Source organism: Solanum pennellii, chromosome 2, assembly GCF_001406875.1.
Source record: "Solanum pennellii chromosome 2, SPENNV200".
In the NCBI taxonomy this organism is placed as follows: domain Eukaryota; kingdom Viridiplantae; phylum Streptophyta; class Magnoliopsida; order Solanales; family Solanaceae; genus Solanum; species Solanum pennellii.
Window position 1 is genome coordinate 7,255,483 of NC_028638.1, and position 16,090 is coordinate 7,271,572.

Here is a 16,090-nt window from a genome sequence, read left to right on the forward strand (position 1 = left end):
GTTTGCTGTCAACCGAGTTGCTCAGCGCATGCATCAACCAAGTGAACATGATTACCATTGTCTAAAACGCATTCTCAGGTACATTTTTGGCACTCTTGGTCGTGGTTTACTCATTCGACCCGGGGACTTGGAGCTTCGGGGTTTCTCAGATTCAGATTGGGCGAATGATAAAAATGACAGAAAATCTACATCGGGGTTTCTCGTTTTTTTGGGGCCGAACCTGATCTCCTGGTGTACAAAAAAACAACCCAAGGTCTCTCGGTCCTCGACTGAAGCTGAATACCGCGCCCTTGCTCTTCTTGCTGCTGAGACCATGTGGGTCACATATATTCTTCGCGAACTCCGCGCCACTCACACTGTTCCTGCTCTCTATTGTGACAACAAATCAACCATCTGTGTGGCCAAGAATTCCGTCCTACACACCAGAATGAAGCATGTTGATACCGATTGTCTCTTTGTTCGCGATGAAGTTCAGGCCGGCACCATGACTGTGCAGTATGTACCCACTGAAGAACAACCGGCTGATATTCTCACCAAGCCTCTCCCGAGCCGACAGCACGATTACCTCAGTTCCAAGCTTCCGTTCGCTTCCGCTCAGCTCAGCTTGAGGGGGGATAATAACAGATAGTATTAAATAAATAGTATTAAATAATATTAGTATTTACTGTGTTCTAATCCTAGTCCTATTAGGATTAGTACTCCTTAATCCTAGTCCTATTAGGATTAGTACTCCTTCCTATATCTCCTATATATATCTCCCATGTATTCCCTTATTAGGTTAACACTTCAATACAATCAATATTCCTTCAAAATCAATGTTCCTTTTTCTTGCTCAAAACTCTTTTGGAAATCATAGTTTCCTCTTATATTAAATGTGAATATATTTATGAATTCTTATCGAATACTTAATTCCCTTATAGCTTTTGAGGAATGAACTCATCTCTTTACAATTTACTTGACTTGAAACTTGAGTCTTAAATCAACTCTTAGGGAATACTTAGTTCCCTTATATTCCTTTGAATGAAAGACTTCAACTCTTTACTCTTTCATCAACTTGAAACTTGAGTCTTAAAAGAACTCCAAAAACATTTATTAAAGACTCCTCAAAACCTTTAATGACATTGCTTTAGACTTGCTTGTTCACTTTAGACTTAATTCTTAACTTCTTTGACCTTGATCTTAGGTTTCCTTGAATGAAATTATGAATTCAAGGTTATGATTCATATTTTGGTGATTCCTAGGTGTTTAGTAATTATTTGAAGTAACTAGAATCACTGGAGAATGTTAATACACCTTAGAAAGACTAAAATAGGTTAAACTACGAAAACTGAGCGAAAAACACCAATTTGGGCGCGTCCTTGGCGCGCTGCGCAAGACTCCTTGGTCTGAGGCTCCACTTGGGCGCTGACTTTGCCCATGTGACGCCTAACAATTTTTTATCTTGTTTTTCAATGCTAAATCCCCTAAACCTTTATAGTTATTTTTCCAAACCCTTAGGATTATTAGTATCTTCAATACCCTATTGATCTTACTCGAAAACAACCCGGAATTCATAAATCAAAGAAACCATAGGCTCTCAATAACACAATCAACAAGAATTCAACCATGTCTTTCAAAACTTGACTATTCTCATCTAATCAATTCAAAAATCAAAGGATTGAAACAAGATTGTGTGTGGGAGAATTGACCCAACACTAAAAGATCTCATGTATCTTTATAAGGATCACCTCCGACGAATTCTACTCTCAAAACTCAAAACTAACTTGGCGAATCCTTGACTTCTCTCCCTTTTCTTCATCTTTTATCTCTTCTCCAAGCCCTTAGCGTAATTTTGATTTTTCTAATTTGAATTAAAAATTTTTTTTTACCCCAAATAAATCCCTAAGACGAAAGATGAAATTAATTGGTGAAAATACTAGTTTGCTCTTGTTCAATTCGGATTGGGACTTTCCTTACTTCAACAACCCAACTTCTGATAGACATATCTCCCTCATACGATATAAAAAATGCACAAACTTGGCGGAATTGGAACGATCTCTCCAAGGGATTTCCAACCATATCAAGAACTACCTCTTACTCATCTTGATCTAGGAGTTATGGCCATTTGAAAATGACCAAAACTCACTTTCTTAACTAAAGCAATTTTCAAGATTTTTTTCCTTTTCTTTTCAAAAATGAATATTTTTAGTTTCTTAGTTTATTTCTAGCTAAATCAAATTTGTGAGATGTTACAATGAGATAGAAAGAAAAGATATGTAAAACTATGATAAATTTTGATAATTTCTATATATTATTAGACTTATATATTATTTATGTTTTTAAATTAGTTCTACGTTCACTAATTAAATACTTTCGTTCAAATGGAGGAGAATAGTGTATGGTACGGAGGAATATATTCTTTCTTGGTAGAATATTTTCTTTAATACCAAATACATACCTCCAAATAAAGTGTATAACATAGTATGATACTTTTGAATACATATTTTATCTTATCATTTGAGCTAACGATCATAATCATGTTGAAATTATCATATACTTACGCGTTTCACATCTAAATTATCAATATTGTATGTTTTTATATGGACTATTACAATCTATACATTAAAACACATCTTAGCATTGCCTATATCATAAACTATGATTTATTTCTTCAATCTATTTTAACCGTCACTATTTATTCACCTAGATGTGTTTATTCAGGTTGAAAAATGAAACAACTAACAATTGTGAAACTTCACAAAAAAGAATTTAGTTCACGTGTTTTTAATTTTTGACTCTTTTTTCCTTTTTTGAGAGACGTATTGAAGATATCCCTAAACTTGAAAAAATTATTAGTTTCGTTCTTGAACTACTGATAAACTCAAAACACCCACATTTTACTTGACTAACTAAACTTGCACATACCCCAATCTGCCACATGACAAAAGAAACGATCTCAAACTCTAATAGAAGTATGCGACACTTAATAATAAGCCAAAAGAGTGTTGAAAACACTTTTAAGCTTTATGAAAAATTAGGGTGTATTTCAGTCATTTTATAAGATCAAGTTGTATTTAAATTCAATTACTCAAGTAAAAACGTAATTTTAAGACTCTCATTAATTCAAGAATGAAACTACTCCGTTCGTCCACTTTTATTTGTCATGTTGCACTTTTCGAAAGACAATTTGGTTAATTTTCAAAGTTAAATTAGATTACATTAATTTGATATTCTTAAAAAAAATTTATATATTCAAAAATTGTCTGAAAAGTACTATAAATTTCATTTTTTCATATTAATATGATGAAAAAAAAATATATCATTGAAGTTAGTCAAATTTTTTATAGTTTGACTCCACAAAAGAAATTATAACAATTAAAAGTGGAGTAAGTGTCATGACCCAAAATGACTCGTGAATTGCACCCATGCTTAACCTCCTAAGTGGGAGAACCAAGAAATCTAAACACCAACATATATCAATACTTCAACTACGAATAACAATAAAAATGCGGAAGCTCAAAACTTGTTAAAATAACTAATCAAATCGATCTCTAAAGTCTATTACACATCATATCCAAAACTTGAAAGTCATCACATCAAAGAAATTTGTTCTCAATTACCAAGTCTAAAAGTATTGAAAATATCGAAATAAGTAAATTATATGGTCCATATCCAAAATTTAAGGACACCATGACATAAATGAGAGAGCCCAGCACGAGTTAGAAATATAGCTCACCCTGAAACTCTTATGTGTTGGAGATTGTCTAGAGCTGAGGGCGAGTCGAAGTCGATGGTAAACTTGCTGCACTCCACAAAATAAAAACAAAGGAAATACGAGTAGGGGTCAGTACAAGGAACACGTACTGAGTAGGTATCATAGGTCAACCCAAAATAGAAATCAATATATATTGAATAATAATATAAAATAAACTACAATAATTGGCAGGAGGCAAGCAACAAATAACATGAACCAGTGACAACAACACCATAGTAGGTACACAATCAATCACAAGATCAAGCACAACTATGAGGACAAATGCCTCCACACCATACTCATTTGAAAAATGGATTCTTTGAGACTGAGTATATTAAATTAATTGAAGATTCCTTTCCTTTAATGTTATTGTTATGGAACGTGACACTCCGATCCCATATACCGTGTCGAAACGTGATACCCCGATCCCATAATATCGTGTCAGAACGGGACACTCTGATCCAATAATACCATATCAAAACGTGACACTCCGATCCAATTATCACATTAATTTATTTCATCGAGCCTTCTTTATTTAAGGCATCACTTCGATAAATAGGGTTCAAGATTATAAATTCCATGGTCTCAAGATTTTAGACCAATCACAAACCATACACCAAGCTATATAACCACACAATCAAGTACATACTAAACTTCTCAATATCACTCAATACATATCAATCACTATTGAGAATCTATCTGTTAAATAGAAATAACCATAACCTACCTCACCGAATAACCGAAGTGAACAAGCTACTTCTCCACAACTTTTCCTTTCCTCAATGCCTCCAAACTCTTTCAATCTATCAAATATATGTGCATAATTTGTAAGTTAACGAGTGTATAAACACTCATATTATTCTACGTTTAACCTAGACCAAAAAACAAAACTTACCCAATTCCATAATCAATTCTTTAAAGTTCAAAACTAAGAATAGGTCTTAATTACTCCAATTATCATTACCTTGATGGAATTTAAATAATATGCTATACTTAATATTTAATTAATCATCTCAATATACTAAAATTCAATGTATATAATGATGACACATAATGAAATTGACGATTGAATCCACTGGTTTTGAAAACAAGTGGCAACAACTTTAACATAAGGCATTGTATTACCATAAACCAAATTCATAACCTAAATTGCAAATGATTGGATAATCATTGCCGTGGTCATTATACTATAATTCTCAGAGTGAATGAGAAGTTAATGGAGGTCCCCCACTTTCACACATAACCATATGCATCTACTTATAATAATTCCTTATCTAACCATATAATACTAATATACCTTTTCTCCTGATCATCACTACTTATAACTTTTGTTTTTTTTTTCCAGTTGTATCCAGTTTGCCTTACTAGTATATTTTTCCTCACTGATGTCGTCCTTGTCAATTTGGTTTTCGTTTCACGCCTCTTCTCTCCACTCTTCCCTTCCCTTCTTTTTATGTCTTCAACAAATTATTTACTACCCTAATTATTAAAAGATTAATTATAAAAATAGTAAAAGTGGTCCACCTTAATTCTAATATTATTTTTCTTAACCACCAACTAAATAACTATTAAAAACTACCCACCAATTTCATAATTGTAATTACGAATAGTCCAAAATATCCACTTAGAATTTATTGGAACGTACTTTATGACACGAAAAGCTCTAGTACTCGAAATGATCAAAAGGGTCGTTACACTAAGATAGTAATAATTTCCACCGAATTTAAAGTTTTTTCTTGATTTTTCTCTTGTTAAATTAGTCAACAAAAACGATAATTTTTTTGCCAGAACTATAACAGGGTGCAACATTATCATAATTTTCTAATTCCAAATTATTCCCTCATAATTATTACTCCTGATTTTGAATATCCAAAAATCCGTTGACCATATTTAGTTTTGGCCCACACCATATATTCTTATATATTGTCAAACTTTATATTTAATAAAACAGATAAGAATAACAATAAAATTTCTACAAATTTCAATTTTCAGTGGAACTCAAAAACCACAATTTTTTTCTGCTTTTGTTGTTACCTTGAGGTTTTTGGGTTTTAGAGTTTTGGAAGATTAGAAAAAATGACGGTGGTGATGTATTTGTGGAAGGAAAAGTGACGTATGCATTGTGGACCAAACGGCCAGAAAATGCGCATCTAGTGGTTATTGAAAAGTCGCTCGGAACTTGTTCTTCACTCGAGATTTTCTCCTTTAATTCCGAGAATACTTCTCTTTAATATTCTCCCAAGGTACCCTTTTCTTGTTTTCATTAAATAATTTTTGAATTTGTTGTTTACTGAACACAGTACTTATAAGTTTGATTTAGTATAAATAGATAAGTTTTAAGTTGTGGGTGTGCTGCATTTACTATCTTTTCTCTGATTTTTTGCTGATTGTGGTGAAATTTGAACTTTTTTTTTGGTGGGTATTGGTTATTACGAAATATATTTGATAAAGGGAGGTGGATATCTAGTGAGGATTGCAGGGTATCCAAGTGGGCGAGACGTAGTATAACCACTTAGGCTCATACTGGTGGTTGTCGGTAGAGAAACTTCCAGAGTATTAATTACATGATTCCTCAAGGGATTCTGCTTAGTATGAATGGGGGTATGGGACTTAATTCATGCATTGCACAAGTAGACTTTTAGAGGGAGCATGATATGTTTTTATCATATTATTATCTTGAGTTAACATAATGTTTCTAAATAACTTTTCTTTTTACTGCACTTGTTCTAAACTGCTTTATATTGAAATGAGTTCAGTTGTGTATCAGTAGTTGAGTATCTTAAGTTGAGTATCTTATTCTTAAGTATTCCTTGATTTTCAAGTTTGAAAAGAGGTAAGTATGTTTCCATCTTTTATTAAACTATCAAGCTTATGTTATACTTTAGAATTCCCCTTAGATGCTCATACATTCCACGTAGTAGTCCAATTGGCTTGCATCTTCTCATGATGCAGACACAGGTATACATGATCATCAACAGGAGCTTTGTTGATACATCCGACAGTTCGAGTCAGCTATTGTGAGCCTCCTTGCTTCCGGAGGATTTCTTTTACTATTCAGTTTAGTCAGGAGGTCGTGGGTCTTGTCCCGACTTCCATCATTGTCATTTAGAGGCTTCATAGATAGTCAGTTTAGTTAAGAAGTATGTACTAGTCATTTATTTTATTAAATGTTTTAAAGACTAATGTTTCCTATTATATGGTGAGTTGAATAATATTTTTATTAAAAGTTTTCATTTGACTTAAGCTTGGTATTTTAGTTCATGAATCTTTATTTATTTTTAAGCTTTGTATGCTTAAGTAAGTCTTCCGCTTATAGTCATCAAGGATGAGGGTTCGCTTGGAGACCAACAATAGTCTTTGAGTGCCGGCCACGTCTAAGGTGTTGACTGGGGTCGTGACGATTTATATATATAAATAAATCCATTATAATAGGGAAACTTGAATAATGAATGAGAATTGAATAAGATTGATGTCATTCTAGAGAAACGTTACAATGTGTCACGTTTTAACTGTAAAATTTGTTGTGATGTAACAAATTATAAAATGATACTGACAATTACGTTTTATTTTTGTTTACTTTGTTAGATTTTTGTCTTTTGGTCATTTTTTTTGTGTTAGATATAAAATAAAATGTTACTGAGATAAACATTTATACTAGTTTAGTAAAATTACACTTTCATGCCACATCTATAATTAGGAGGCTACAACATTGAGGAATTTCTCACAATATTTCATATTCCTTTTCGTGCGTTAGAGTTTATCTCTAAAAGTTACTCTCTAATTCGTTCTTGCGCGTGTTTCAGATAACTATGCCTCCACTAAGAGCAGCAAGAGGTCATCCAACTAGGAGGAATGTTGAACCTCAGGAACATAAGTTACCCAACGCTCCTGAAATGCAACCTGAAGGGGAGGTTACCAATGCTGCATTCCATGATGCTATCCGAATGCTGAGTCAAGTTGTGACCTTCCAAGTCTCGTAACAAAGAGGATCTTGAAAATACGGGGCTCTCACTTCGTGGATTTGAGAATTCTTGAGGATGAATCTCCCAAGCTTCACTGGTTCCAGCACTACGGAGGATCCGGAAAACTTTGTCAAAAAATGAAGAAGGTATTCGATGTGATGCATGTGATTGATGCTGATAGAGTTGAACTATCCGCCTATCAACTCCAGAATGTGGCTAGGACTTGATTCGATCAATGGAAGGAGGGAAGAGATGAGGTTGCACCACATCCGAGTTGGGCTTGCTTTGAAGAAGCTTTCTTGGAGCGTTTATTTCCCCGGGAACTGAAGGAAGTAAAGGAACGGGAGTTCCTTACTCTGCAACAGGATTCCTTGAGCGTTCATGAATATAGGTTGAAGTTCACCCAACTGTCTCGCTATGCTCCTAAGATGGTTAAAGATATGAGAAGCCGAATGAGCTTGTTTGTTGCTGGCTTAGGTCGGGCATAAAGCAAAGAAGGCAGAGGTGCCATGCTGATTGGGGACATGGACATTTAAAGGTTAATAGTCTATGTGAAACAGGTAGATGAAGAGAAGATTAGGGATAGAGAGGAGTTCAAGAGCAAGGGAGCTAATATAGGGAATGATATGGCCAACAGAATAATGATGCCAACCGGTCATCCTTCCAACAAAAACACAAGGGTCCTGCTCCATCATCTGCTAGTGCACCTACACCTAAGAGCAAGGACAAACACTATGGGTAGAATTCAGAGTTAAACCTGCCTACTCACAAGGTAGTGTGGCGCAAGGAGGTAGTTATCCTCCTTCCTACGCCAAGTGTGGCAAATCACTCCGGTATTTGTCATAAAGAATTTGTTGGTTGTTTAAAGTGCGTTCTGACCGGGCATTTAATGAGAGAGTTTCCAAGGAGCAAGCAAGGCGGTGGTAATGGGGGCAAAAGGTATTAGTATTCATTAGCTGCTCCAATATAAATGGGTGTACCAAGGGGAACTACTTCTGGTGCTGGCGGAGGAATAAATCGCTTGTATGCTCTCAATAATCGCCAAGAACAGGAGAATTCCCCAGATGTTATCACTGGTATGATTCGAGTCTTTGACTTTACTGTTTATGCATTGTTAGACCCAGGAGAGATTTTATCTTTTGTAACTCCCTACGTTTCTATGAACTTTGAAATTATTCCTGAGCAATTTAATGAACCATTCGGTGTTCCCCACCTGTTGGTGAGTCCATTCTAGTAAAAAGAGTCTATGGTGATCGTCATTTTTTGTACATTCACAAGAGAACCATGGATGATTCAGTAGTCTTAGACATGGTAGGTTTTGATGTCATTTTAGGTATTTACTGGCTCCATGCCTGTTATGTCAATAATAGATTGAAAAACTCGAGTTGTCAAGTTTCAGATTCCAAATGAGACAGTCATATAGTGGAGTAGTTGTTCAGTAGTGCTTAAGGGTCTTTTCATTTTGTACCTTAAGGAGAGGAAGTTAGTTTTAAAGCATTTTATCTATCACTTAGTCCGAGTTGATGACTCAAGTGCTGAGGTACCTTTCTTCAGTCGGTTCCTATAATAAAGTAGTTTCTATAAGTCTTTCCTGATGTTCTAACCGGAGGTCCCTCGTGAGAGAGAAATAGACTTCAGCATAGACATCATTCCAGAGACTCATCCTATCTCTATTCTTCCATATAGAATGACACAAGCAGAGTTGATAGAGTTGAAAGAACAATTGAAAGATTTTGCTAGACAAGGGCTTTACTCGACCAAGTGTCTCACCTTGGGGCGCTCCGGTCTTATTTGTAAGAAAGAAGGATAGTTCCCTTAGGATGACTATAGACTACCGTTAATTGAATAAGATGACCATCAAGAATAAATATCCTCTCCCAAGGATAGGTGATCTTTTTGACCATCTTCAGGGTGCTTCCTTCTTCTCATATATTGATCTCAGATTAGGCTACCATTAGTTGAAAGTTAGGGGATGTTTCATTCCAAAGACAACTTTTAGAACCAGATATGGGAATTTACAAATGCACCTACAACATTTATGGATCTTATGAATAGAGTCTTCAAACCTTATTTAGATCTGTTTGTCATCGTCTTCATTGATGACACATTAATTTATTCAAGGAATGAAGAAGATCATGCTAGTAAACTCAGGATAGTTCTTAGACTTTAAGAGATAAGGAGTTATATGCCAAGTTCTCCAAGTGTGAGTTTTGTATTAAGTCTGTGGCATTCTTAGGCCACATAGTTTCCGGTGATGGGATAAAAGTTGATACCAAAAATATAGAAGCTGTTCAGAGTTGGCCTAGACCCACATATCCAACAGATATAAGGAGTTTCTTGGGTTTGACTGGATTCTATAGGACATTTGTTGAGGGGTTATCATCTATCTCGTCTCCTTTGACCAAGCTTACTCAGAAGACAATCAAATTTCAATGGTTTGAAGCCTGTGAGAAAAGCTTTCAGGAGTTGAAAAAGAGGTTGACTACAGCTCCAGTTTTGATTTTACCGGAGGTTAATCAAGGTTTTGTGGTTTACAGTGATGCATAAAGAGTTGGATTGGGTTGGGTGTTCATGTAGAAGGGAAATGTTATATCTTATGCCTCCAGACAGTTGAAGGTTCATGAGAAGAATTAATCAACTCATGACTTAGAATTGACTGCAGTAGTTTTTGCTTTGAAGATATGGTGTCACTACTTCTATGGTGTTCATGTTTACATGTTCACTAATTATAAGAGCCTCCGGTATGTGTTCACTCAGAAGGAGCTAAATCTCAAACAGAGGAGGTGGTTAGAATTACTCAAGAATTGTGACATGAGTACTATTTACCACCCAAGTAAGGCTAATATAGTTTTTGATGCCTTAAGCAGGTTATCCATGGGGAGTACTACCCATGTTGAAGAAGAAAAGAGGGAGTAAGCTAAAGACGTGCACAAACTTACACGCCTGGGAGTCAGACGTATGGATTCCACAGAAGGAGGAATAGTGGTGACCAATGTGGCTGAGTCATCATTAGTGTCATAGGTGAAAGGGAAGCCAGACCAAGATCCCATTTTGCTTGACTTGAAGTCAAATGTTCATAAGCAAAGAGTATTAGCTTTTGAACAAGGGGGATATGGTGTGCTGAAGTATCAATGTAGGTTGTGTGTACCTTGGGTGTATGGAATCCAAGAGAGGATAATAGAGGAAGCTCATTGCTTCAGATATTCCATTCATCCAGATTCCACAAAGATGTACCTTAATTTAAGAGAGGTTTATTGGTGGAAAGGTATGAAGAAGGGAATTGCTGAGTTTGTTGCCAAGTGCCCAATTTCCATCAAGTGAAAGTAGAACACCAAATTCTGGAGGTTTAGCTCACACTATAGAACTTGCTGAATTGAAGTGGGAGTTGATTAATATGGACTTTATCGTAGGCTTTCCAAGATCTCGCAGGCAACATGATTCTATTTTGTTAATTGTCGATAGAATGACAAAATCAATTCACTTTTTACCGGCAAAGACTACCTATTCGGCCGAGCATTACGCTAAATTGTACCTTCAAGAAGTGGTATGAATTCATGGAGTTCCGGTTTCCATTACTTCAGATAGAGGTGCACAATTTATTGCACAGTTCTTGAAATCTTTCGAGAAAGGTTTGAGTTCAAAGGTGGGCTTAAGCACTGCTTTCCATCCTCAGACAGATGGACAAGTAGAGCGTACTATACAGACTTTAGAAGACATGTTGAGAGCTTGTATGATTGACTTCAAAGGAAATTGGGATGATCAACAACCTCTCATTTATTTCTCTTTCAACAGTTATCATTCGAGCATCCAAATGGATCCATATGAAGCACTTTTTGGGAGAATATGCATATCTCCATTTGGGTGGTTCGAAGTTAGTGAAGGAAGGTTGATAGGGACAGAACTAGTTCACCAAGCTATGGAGAAGGTGAAAGTGATTCAAGAGAGATTGAAAACGGCACAGAGTAACCAAAAGTCCTACACAGATGTTAGGGGAAGTCCGTTAGAGTTTGAGGTGAATGATTGAGTGTACCTGAAAATTTCACACATGAAGGGTGTTATAAGGTTTGATAAGAAGGGAAACTTAGTCCCCGGTTTATTGGTCCTTACAGAATCTCCAAAAGAGTTGGCAATGTAGCTTATGAGTTGGAGCTACCCCAAGAGTTAGCAGCGGTTCATCCGGTATTTAATATCTCTAAGTTGAAGAAGTGCTTGCGTGATCCTTCATTGATTGTACCAACTGAGAATATTGGGATTAAGGATAGTTTATCCTATGAAGAGATTCCAGTTTAGATTTTAGATCATCAAGTTTGCAAGTTGAGAACTAAAGAAGTTGCATTAGTCAAGGTCCTTTGGAGGAATCAATTTGTTGAAGAAGCAACTTGGGAAACTGAGGAGGATATGACGAAGAGATATCCACCTCTTTGAATTCAGAGAGAATGGAGATCAAGGTACTAAATTCTCTTCTTACCAGTTCATAAGACTATGTGTAAGCATGTTATTACTTTTATTTGCTTGTTGAGTGCTGAAATGGTGTTACTACCCTTAGCTTAATGAAAGAGTTCTCATTCGAGACGAATGTTTCCGAGGGGGAGATATTTTAACATCTCGTAACTCCAAAGAACTAGGAGTAAGCCAAGAAACAAAAATAATCACTTTAGTAAATAAAGGGAAAAATTTGGAAATTTACTAAGTTTTAAAAAAATGAGTTTATTCATTTTCAAATGGCCATAACTTGTAGATCAGGAAGAGCTAGGGTTGGTTCTTTATATTATTGGAAAGCCATTGGGAATATCTTTCCAACGGCACCTAGTTTGCTCAATTTCGATGTCGTATGAGGGAGATATTCCTTTTGGAAGTTGGGATGTTGGATTTAGGAAAGTCCAATATGGATTTTAGTAAAGATAAAGTAGACTTTTAACCTCGCTATTTACTAATTCGTTTTAAGGGTTTATTGGGGGTAAAAAACTAAGCCTTAAGGAAGTTTTAGAAAAGTTGGAGTATGCTTAGGGCTTGGGGGAAAAGAGAAGAGAAGAAGAAGAAGAGAGGAAGATCAAGAATTCTTCAAGAAAGCTAAGGTTTCATGAGTGGAATTCTTGGGGAATGATCCCTATCGAGTTATGTGAGATCTTTCCATGTTGAGTTTGTTCACTAACACACTACCATGTTTAGTTACACGAGTGTTGAATAGATTGAATGATAAATATTGATGTTCTTGATGAACAATTGTTGAATTCTTGTTAGTTGAGATGTAGCGTGACTTTAATTGCTGTGGTTTGTGTTTCCAGGTTGTTTTGTCGAGTAGAATATATTGGGTATTGGGGTTATTAGTAATCCTATGTTATTGGGGTGAGATCCATGGATGTTTAGAAGGTGTAGAGATAAAAAAACTGAGAAGAAAAGTCGGAATTCCTGTCTGACAGTGGCGCGTTGCGCAAGCCAGAGCGTCTCAGACCAAGTCTGTCTGTCAGGCTCTGGCGCTCTGTGCCTCTTAGAGAGGCAAGGTCACCTGGAGACCCCATTCTTTCCCTATCTATTCGTACTAGCTCCTAAGTGATGTACCCATATTTCTTAGTTGATTACAACACTCTAAGGTACATCTAAACATCGTGAAATCATCTATAAACATAAGATCATGATCTTTGAATTTACTATCCAATTCAAGGAAAGTTAATATCAAAGTCAAAGGAGTTAAGAGTCAAGTATAAAAGTTACGAAACATGTCAAAGTGAGTTATTAAAGTTTCCAAGAGTCTTTAACTAACATTTTTCTTTTGTTTTAAGATTCAAGTTACAAGTTAACCAAGAGTAAAGAGTTGAGTTCGTTCTCAAAGGTTATAAGGGGACTAAGTAATCCATGAGAGTTACAAATGTTTTTAACTTTAAACAAGTAAAAAGACTGCAGGCTAATTTTCAGACAGAAGTAATAACTTTATATAATGAAGTAAGTAGGGAAACTATGATTTCCAAGAGAGCTTTCAAAGCAAAGTTTGAGCACAAATCGCAAATCACAGAATCAGTATATTTTAAAAACATAAGAGCCAGTATATTTTTTGGAGTAGTATTGAGCACCATGTGGGGATGCGAGTTTATATTAACGCAAGTCTCTATGAAAACCATGTATCCATCATGTGTAGAAGAGGGTCATACTCTTTTGAGATGAACCATTTTCACAATATACTAGTGGATTCAATAGGAAGTTCAGGTCCTATACTTAAGCAAGGTTAGGATGATCGGGCAGCGTGGGCCGAATAATACTCTATCATCACTATATCTCTTCAGTTATGATTGTTGGTAAGAAAAAATACCATATAAGTTATTGTGTCTTCATATACACCATATATTTGTATTTTTACATATATCTGATAGATTATTTGTATCCTTGTGTACATTCAGTGTTTTCAACATGTTTTCAGTTAGTTTTCTTTATATTGCACATTACTTTTGAATCAAATTATATTGAAATGAGTAGTTATTCATGAGTTGAACAGAGCCAAGGTAAGTTCCCCTTCTTACTCCTTTTCAAGTTTAAGTGTTGTGTTAGCATTCCAACTCGCATACTCGTACATTCAGTGTACTGATACTAGTTGTCCTACATCATATCATGATGCAGACGCGGTAACTAGGATAAACATTGTAATACTCCGAAAGTCTAAGACATGTTCTAGATCCTAAAATAGGTATCAAAAGGTTTAGGGACTGTTTAAGGTCATAAATAATGAATATATATCATTTAGGAATATTAGGAATCAAAACATGTAGGAACGTCCATGACATTCGGAAACTAGTTCAATGAGGTGCTAGTGTGCCTTAGCCTATTTGACTATGTTTTAGGAGTCGAAAAATGATACAATTTGGTGGAAGAGTGTCTAACACATATTAGAGTTAATTTATAGTAGAAACATTCGGGTACGACTCCCCAAGTACTAACCAAGGTCCCATGAGGAGGACCCTTGCAATATGGCAAAAAGCTGCCAAAAGGCAATGTGTACAAACGAGCGCCAACGACAGATCGTGGGCCAATCCATGGGGCATCGATAAAAAATAGTAAAATCCATGGGAGGTATGTTTTTAAAAGTCTCTCAACTAAACGATGGACCAACATGACGGTTGGTCCCTTGGTCCGTGGATTGACGAACCGGGTGTGGACAAGGAGTTATCTGTGAGGGACTGATTTTTTTGCACGTTTTAGTTTAGTTAAATTAATTAAGTAGGTGGTTAGTTAATTAGTTAGGGGTTTAGGAGGTCTAATTAAGTGGGTTAATGACCTCTATAAAGACCCTAAGCTAGTTAAACTAACTTAAGCACTCATAATTCCCAAACCCAAATTGTTATTCCTTCTCTCTTCTTTCTCTCTCCCAAGAAGAAGAACACCATAGAAGGTCAAATTCAAGGGGTTATTGGGCTTATAAATATCAAAGTTTCTCCATCAAACTTCATTAATCATCAAGGCATGAGATACCTTTCACCTTTGGGACTTATTTCCCCAAGGTGTTCCTTCAAATTGATTTCAAAGATGAGTTTTCAAGTGGGTCTTTTCCAATCTCAAAATTGATCTTTCAATTTGATTTATTTATGGTTTATTTTAATAGTATTGGTTAGATTATGATGAGTTATTACTATATTACACTACTTATTGATAAATTTGTCTAGTTTGTAGAAGATGACCTTTTCCCCTTAACCATAGGTTGTAATCTTAAATTGAACTATCTAGTATTGATGTAATTGGCTTGGTTACTGTTTGAATTACTATCCTATGATTTTATTGTGCCAATTTATGAATTGTAGTCATACCCATGCTAGTTCTTGAGTAATTGACTTAGATGGTGAAGTAAACTATGAACTTGATCTAAGTCTCTTCTTCTAGGCTATGAACTAGTGATGGATTCTTGTATAATGATTCAATTGGTCTTGTTATTGTGTTGTTTAATATTATATGATGCTATTATAACATTTTTGGATTAAGTTGGAGGCTTATGGTAAGACCTTGATGATGGAAATTTGAAGAGGATTGAGTAAGTCTTGTGATCCCTATTCTTTACTTCGATTATGGTTACTTGTGCTTAAGTAATGATGTTGTATTGAAGTCGACCTTATATTAAAATTGACAGGGTTGGTATGTTTTTGAATTGAAATTTATTGAACTATGGATTGTGAGTTGTTGGCTAAGATGTAAATGTTATAAAGATGTGATAACTTACCCATGTGCATGTAAATGTTATAAGGATGGTAATAACTTACCCATGTGCCTTATTATGATGTGCTATGTAAATGTGCTAACCTCACTTATATGAATTGTAATGATTGTGCAATACTTCTGCAATTCTTATTGACTATGATGATGAAGATTATATAATAGATATACCTAATGACCTACATTAAGCTATGATGATTAATAA

General features: G+C 35.4%; 1 pseudogene; it reads left to right on the forward strand.

The window, feature by feature from the left end:
• LOC114075961 overlaps positions 1-16,090 on the forward strand; it is a 73,912-nt pseudogene that overhangs the window by 13,292 nt on the left and 44,530 nt on the right.